The sequence below is a fragment of the Festucalex cinctus genome, chromosome 12 (genome assembly GCF_051991245.1).
Source record: "Festucalex cinctus isolate MCC-2025b chromosome 12, RoL_Fcin_1.0, whole genome shotgun sequence".
Classification (NCBI taxonomy): Eukaryota; Metazoa; Chordata; class Actinopteri; order Syngnathiformes; family Syngnathidae; genus Festucalex; species Festucalex cinctus.
Window position 1 is genome coordinate 28,153,286 of NC_135422.1, and position 7,650 is coordinate 28,160,935.

The 7,650-nt window shown below is 50.2% G+C and overlaps 2 long non-coding RNA genes across 2 annotated transcripts; both read left to right on the forward strand.

The window, feature by feature from the left end:
* Positions 1 to 1,222: 1,222 nt before the first annotated feature.
* LOC144032159 (uncharacterized) lies at positions 1,223 to 1,588 on the forward strand. The gene is made up of 2 exons (XR_013287698.1): positions 1,223 to 1,387; positions 1,463 to 1,588. It is a non-coding gene; the product is annotated as an uncharacterized LOC144032159 (long non-coding RNA).
* Positions 1,589 to 5,986: 4,398 nt separating this feature from the next.
* On the forward strand, positions 5,987 to 6,356 carry LOC144032266 (uncharacterized). The gene is made up of 2 exons (XR_013287740.1): positions 5,987 to 6,155; positions 6,231 to 6,356. It is a non-coding gene; the product is annotated as an uncharacterized LOC144032266 (long non-coding RNA).
* Positions 6,357 to 7,650: the final 1,294 nt, after the last annotated feature.

Here is a 7,650-nt window from a genome sequence, read left to right on the forward strand (position 1 = left end):
AAATATTTCAAATAAGCACATTTTAGAGTAATTTTAATACTTTGATATTTTTGCTAATATCGGCTCATGCATATTAATACATTTTCCCGGTGTGTTTGGGAAAACTGCTCCTTGCTCTGCAGTGCGTGCACATTTAGACCAGGCATGCCGCTTGGTGGTAAACCAGAAGAGATGCTAACAAAAATATTTTTGCTAGTCAGCATAACAAACATATCCTTTAGGTATACATATGACTGTTATTATAAAATGCAAGAAAATTAATGTAATATACAGGGATACGTATCGCCTTGAAGATCAAGTATTGGGATACATATGTATCGCGATACGTATCGTATCGTGACCCCTGCATCGTGATACGTATCGTATCGTGAGGTTGACGGCAATACCCAGCAATATAATAACACACAGTAGGAGGAGCATGGCTCATTTGGTACACTGGCTGTCCCCGAACCTGAAGGTTGTGCCTTTGTACTTCACCCTTTGAGTAGCCTTTTTTTATTTCTTTAATAAACTGGTAAATACCCTTGTGAGGAATAAGCGGTCAAGAAAATGGATGGATGGATGGAAACTGGTAAATGTACTCAAATCTCATCCTATTCACTCAGAAATTCTAAGGTTTTCTTGTCTATTTCTTGTTGCGTGTGGCTTCTGGCTGTGAGGTAGAGCTGCATGTTTAGTAACCAGAAGGTCTGCTGTTCAATTCCCACTCTTTCTTTTTTGTTAGTACACTATGCGACTGAGACTGGGTTAAGAGGCATTTGTCTACAGAATAACTTTTTTTGTATGAAAATTTCCAATTTGTGATATACAACACTTAACCCAAGAATACAATTCAAATATATAATGTAGCAACACAAAAAAAAAATATATATATATATATATACATACAGGTTATTCACTTTTGAAAATTGGGGAGTTGACCTATTTCTGGGTGAATGGTGGCTGTGGCTCAGGGGGTAGAGATGTTTGAGGAGTAGCCAGAAGGTCAGCTGTTCAAATCCCACTCTCTTCAATTTGTGCCATTGAGTCCTCGGGCAAGGCATTTTACACACATTGCCTTCAGTTCTGCTCACACTGGTGTACGGATGGTGCAAATGTTTGGTTGTGGTCGTGTTACTCTGGGGAAAAGCTGGATTTTAGTCTATGTGTCCTGGAAGCTGGCTGCCATGATGATTGGGCTGGGCGATGAATGACGATTTTGCTACAGATTACATGTCAGGTCTCCTGACTCTGCCCCTTGAGCGTGTTAGTGTGGGTGTGTCCCTCAGCAGGATTGGAGCGGCGAGTGGAGCTGGGACCAGGTGCAAGCAATCATCTCCATCAAGTGCTGTGTATTTAAGCTGGTCCCCAACTCCACCTCGTCGCCAGATCAACACACTCCGTCAGAGTTCGTGCTTCTAGCTATCTAGTCATTTGTTGCGTGCCTATTGCATTTGACTTACCTGATCTTTGCTCTCCCCAGTTGTGTACCCTGCCGCTTGCCTGCCTAGACTCCCTCCGCTTCTGGCCTTGCTCGTCAATCAACAACTCGTTCCTTGGACTGCTACCTTCTACAGCGCTTTCTGTTTAATAAACCCTCATCACTCCATCCACCTGTTGTCTCTCTCTGCATTTGGGCCCTCCACCAACCGGACCCTGACAGCTTGATCTGGCCACATGGACCCAGCAGAGACCGATCCTGTCCACCGGAGGCTAGCTGGGCAAGGAGCCCTCCTGGACCAGCACGACCAGGCAATTACCTTATTAATGAGCCAGGTACGGGAGTTCTCACAAGCCTTTTCTGCCCTACAGAAACAACTGGCCTCCTTGCAGATCCGAGAACAGAACCAGCCCACGCCGCCACCACCCACACTCCCGACGCAAACGCTAAAGGAACCTTTTGTACCTGCACCGGCCCCGTATGATGGCGACCTGGGCGCCTGCCGTGATTTTCTGGTGCAATGCTCGTTAGTGTTTGGCCAGCAACCCCTGTCGTATTCTACAGAGCAAGCAAAAATATCTTACCTCATTGGCTGCCTTCGGGGTCCCGCGCTATCGTGGGCCACCGCAGAGTGGGAGCGACAGTCCCCAGTTTGCGCGTCATATTCCTCCTTTACACAGGAGATGAGGAAGGTGTTCGATCACCCAGTCCGGGGAAGGGAGGCTGCTCGGCGGCTTATGTCAGTGCGGCAAGGATCTCGCAGCGTGGCCGAATTTTCAGTTACCTTTAGAACGCTTGCAGCCGAAAGCCACTTCAATGACGAGGCGCTCCAAGAGGTCTTCAGGGGTGCGCTAAACGAAACACTAAAAGACGAACTGGCCTCTAGAGATGAGCCCACGAGCCTCGATCAACTTATTAGCCTTGCCATCAGACTGGATTGCCGGCTTCGTGAACGCCAGAGGGAACGTTCGCGATATCGGTCCTCGCCTGCTGAACTTCCCCTCCCACGTCAACGCACGTCCTCCGCTTCCTCGTTTGACACACCGGTTCCAGCCCCCATATCGCCCCCGGCGGTTGACGGCGAGCCGATGCAGTTGGGGCGTGCTCGACTCACTGAAGAGGAGCGAATGCGTAGACGCGCTGCCAATTTATGCCTCTACTGTGGAGGAGACGGGCACTTTGTCGCAAAATGCAGCGCGCTACCCGCGAGACGATATGGTCCATCCACCAACAAGGAACGGAGGGTGAGTCTGACGTCTTCTGACTCCCCGTCCCCAGGTCGTTTCCAGCTCTCTGCTGCCCTCTGTTGGAAAAATCTCTCAATGCCTCTCTCTGCTCTTATTGATTCCGGTGCAGATGACAACCTAATAGACCGCAGTCTAGTGCAGCAGATGGGCATCGACCTCCTGCCACTATCGGCCCCCATCAAAGCCCGGGCCCTCAACGGACAGCTACTCTTTAACATAAACCAAGAGACAGTTCCAGTCTCCCTCACACTGTCAGGTAACCACCTCGAGGTCACCAGTTTTTATGTATTTGATAATTTACAAGTTCCCTTAGTGCTTGGTATGCCTTGGCTAAAGCTCCACAACCCCGACATTGATTGGCCAAGAGGCAAGATCACTTCCTGGAGTGACTTCTGCCACCAGAACTGTTTGGGGTCAGCTGCTGGAACCTCCAGTAGCCCAAATCAACAAGTGCAATCAGACCTAACTCGCGTTCCTACTTGTTATCATGACCTAGCGCCTGTGTTCAGTAAACATCGTGCCACTTCTTTGCCCCCACACAGACCATATGATTGCACCATTAACCTCAAGCCCGGTGCACCACTCCCCAGTGGTCGACTGTTCAATATCTCTCGGCAGGAACGACAAGTTATGGAGGACTACATATCCGAATCATTGGCTGCAGGAATCATCCGACCATCTTCTTCGCCTGTTGGAGCAGGCTTCTTTTTTGTAGACAAGAAGGACAAGACACTGCGTCCCTGTGTGGACTACAGAGGACTTAACAGTATTACAATAAAGAACCGATATCCGTTACCCCTTATTGACTCTGCTTTTACTCCACTCCATGGTGCTACTTTCTTCACTAAGCTGGACCTTCGCCAAGCCTACCACCTGGTCCGCATCAAGGAGGGGGACGAGTGGAAGACCGCCTTCAACACCCATCGCGGCCACTATGAGTATCTAGTCATGCCGTTTGGTCTCACAAATGCCCCTGCAGTCTTCCAGGCATTTGTTAATGATGTCCTGAGGGACATGATAGGTGTGTTTGTGTTCGTGTATCTAGATGACATTCTTGTATTTTCCAGTTCCCGGGCTGAACATGAGCAACATGTGCGACGAGTTCTTCAGAGGCTTCTTGAGAACAAACTATATGTCAAACCTGAGAAGTGTGAGTTCCACGTCCCCAAGACAACCTTTCTGGGGTACGTCATAGCCAAGGGGGAGCTTCAAATGGACCCAGCCAAGGTGACCGCAGTAGCCAATTGGCCCACACCCTGCTCCCGTAAGCAGTTGCAGCGTTTTCTTGGCTTTGCAAACTTTTATCGTAGATTCATAAGGAACTACAGCCGTGTGGCCGCCCCTCTCACGGCCCTCACATCCTCCCTAAAGTCCTTCCGGTGGTCCAGCGATGCTGACATGGCCTTCAAAGAACTGAAGAAGCGTTTTGTTTCGGCTCCCATCCTAGTCCACCCCGATCCCACCCGGCAATTCATTGTTGAGGTGGACGCCTCAGACGTGGGTGTGGGCGCTGTGTTATCGCAGCGAGCGGAATTGGACAGTAAGCTGCATCCCTGCGCATTCTTTTCTCGGAGGCTATCCCCGGCCGAACGCAATTACAGCATTGGAGACAAGGAACTCTTGGCGGTCAAGCTTGCCCTTGGGGAATGGCGACACCTTCTGGAGGGGGCGGACCAGCCATTCATTGTTTGGACGGACCATCGAAACCTGGAATACATCCGATTAGCTAAACGCCTGAACTCAAGGCAGGCAAGGTGGGCATTATTCTTCGACCGATTTACATTTACATTGTCCTATCGCCCAGGATCCCAAAATGTCAAGCCTGATGCACTGTCCCGCCAATTCACACCGGATAGCGGGGAGTCTGAGTCAGAACCCATCTTGTCTCCTACTTGCTTTGTGGCGTCACTCACCTGGGAGATTGAGTCGGTGGTGAAGAAGGCCCAACAGGGACAACCTGACCAAGATGGGGGGCCCAGTGACCGCATGTTTGTTCCTGCCTCTGTCCGTGCCCAGGTCCTTGAGTGGGGACATTCATCACGCCTAACCTGTCACCCTGGAATCCGCCGGACATTGGCATTCCTCCGACAGCGCTTCTGGTGGCCCTCAATGGATGAAGACACAAGAGCTTTTGTCTCGGCCTGTACGGTGTGTGCTCGGAGTAAGACTTCCTCGAAACCCACTTCCGGTTTACTCCATCCACTCCCCATCCCCAGCCGCCCTTGGTCGCACATCGCGGTAGACTTTGTCACCGGCCTCCCTCCCTCAGAAGGTAATACCGTTATCCTTACCATTGTGGACCGATTTTCCAAAGCTGCTCACTTCCTTGCCCTGCCAAAGCTTCCGTCAGCAAAAGAGACTGCTGTGCTTCTGATAAACAACGTATTTCGTTTGCATGGAATCCCCTCTGATATTGTGTCCGACAGGGGCCCCCAATTTACCTCTCAAGTCTGGAGAGCCTTCTGCACAGGTCTGGGCATCGGTGTGAGCTTATCCTCTGGGTACCATCCACAGACGAATGGGCAAGCAGAACGGGCCAACCAGCAATTGGGGTCTGCCCTTCGTTGTATGACCCAGGCGAACCCGGCTACTTGGAGCGCTCAGCTTGCATGGGTCGAGTACGCGCACAACACTCTGCCTAATTCCTCCCTGGGCATGTCTCCATTTCAGTGCTCCTTGGGCTATCAACCCCCATTGTTTCCCTCTCAGGAGGCGGATTGCGCCGTCCCGTCCATCACGAGCCATCTGCGCAGGTGCGCAAAGTCCTGGAGGTTGGCTCGTGCTGCGCTGCTCCGTGCTACAGCAAGGTCGCAGGTCCAGGCCAATCGCCGTCGCACTCTTGCGCCGGTCTACAGTGTTGGCCAGAAGGTTTGGCTCAGCTCTCGTACCCTTCCACTCAAGGTGGAGTCTAAGAAACTGGCGCCCCGCTTCATTGGCCCCTTTGAGATCGTTGCCCTGGTGAACCCTTGTTCGGTCCGTCTCAACCTACCTGCCTCTCTTCGGGTTCACCCTACCTTCCATGTGTCCCAGGTCAAGCCTGTGTCTTCTTGTCCCCTGTCCCGCCCTAGGCCGCCCCCTCCTCCACCCCTGGTGATCGACGGGCATCCCGCTTACTCTGTTCGGAGGCTTCTGGACGTGCGACGTCGGGGACGTGGCCTCCAGTACCTCGTGGACTGGGAGGGCTATGGGCCGGAGGAGCGGAGCTGGGTCCCCGCCCGGCAGGTGTTGTGCAAGTCGCTCATCCGCGACTTTCATCGTTGGCATCCTGGTCGCCTGGGTCGGGCGCCAGGGGGCGCCCGTCGGGGGGGGAATGCTGTCAGGTCTCCTGACTCTGCCCCTTGAGCGTGTTAGTGTGGGTGTGTCCCTCAGCAGGATTGGAGCGGCGAGTGGAGCTGGGACCAGGTGCAAGCAATCATCTCCATCAAGTGCTGTGTATTTAAGCTGGTCCCCAACTCCACCTCGTCGCCAGATCAACACACTCCGTCAGAGTTCGTGCTTCTAGCTATCTAGTCATTTGTTGCGTGCCTATTGCATTTGACTTACCTGATCTTTGCTCTCCCCAGTTGTGTACCCTGCCGCTTGCCTGCCTAGACTCCCTCCGCTTCTGGCCTTGCTCGTCAATCAACAACTCGTTCCTTGGACTGCTACCTTCTACAGCGCTTTCTGTTTAATAAACCCTCATCACTCCATCCACCTGTTGTCTCTCTCTGCATTTGGGCCCTCCACCAACCGGACCCTGACATTACATGCTCCGTCCTCTTCAAAACAGGTGTGACATATCAGTGGTAATTACTATTCACTCACGTGATCACCTGTATATGAATATGTATGACAAGCTGGATAGAAGTCAAATATCAAGCAATCGGAAACCTCAAATAATCCAGGTAAGCTAAATCTATTATTTCAGCACGTGTGACTCTAGGACCCTTATGGCAGAATGGTTGATTTTTTTTTAATGTTCACATTTGTTTCTCTTTTGTATACATAAGAGAGTTTGGACAAAAAAGAAGTGCCTGGCCTTCAACAAATGGATTAAGGGTGACTATTGAACATCCTTTTTCAGTAATTTATTTTACTGAAAAAGTATTTCAACTTTATTAAAAGTAATTAATATGAAAACCTTGTGGGGTTCCTTCACTTTCACCTGAGATTTTGTGCCAGTGAAGGCTCTTGTTAGAGGAGCCAGGCTTATTCAGTCATCATTATGATATGCTGATAAATGAATTAAATAAATGACTGCATACTCGGACTGCTCTCATTCGACCATGCATGGTTTTACTTTAGTTTTTATAAATGGCTTCATGTATACTGTATTGGTGCTACTAATTGCCTGTTTGTTTGTTCTCATACTGTATTGGTGCTACTAATTGCCTGTTTGTTTGTTCTCAGTGGAACTCCCTGTGTGAGATGTAGATGAAACCCTTAAAGGGTTCTTTGTTGAACCTCTCATACAGGGTTCTGGGTGGAACCTTTTACAGAAGGTTCTGGGTATAACCCGTTATGTTCTCGGTAGAACCCTTTTGTAGGGTTCCAGGTGGAACCTTCATAAATGGTTATAACAGGAACCCAAAAAGGGTTCTCCTATAAGGACAAGCTGGGGAACCTAAAAAGGTTCTAACAAGCACTTTTACTTCTAAGAGTGTGCTGTCATGATCCCGGGATCGAGGAAGCGCCAAGTTTACACCAGCCTTCCATAAACGTTATTTGCGTCACTCAAACTCCATGTGGCTATTCGCGCTGGAGTTAGTGAATTAGACGCTGTATATCAATGAGTCTCATTTGCATTGGGGTGGGCATATTATGCACCAAATGTATGCAATTTACCTAATTTACGTACACGCAAATAACACCGGCGCACCGGGGCGCAATCTGGTTGGCAGCGCCCTTAGTGACGGATTCCCCATCTGCGCGTGTTTAGTGAATTAGGCGCTCCCGGATTGCTCCATTTTTACCGGTTGGCGCTGTGCAAAATACTTAGTGCTC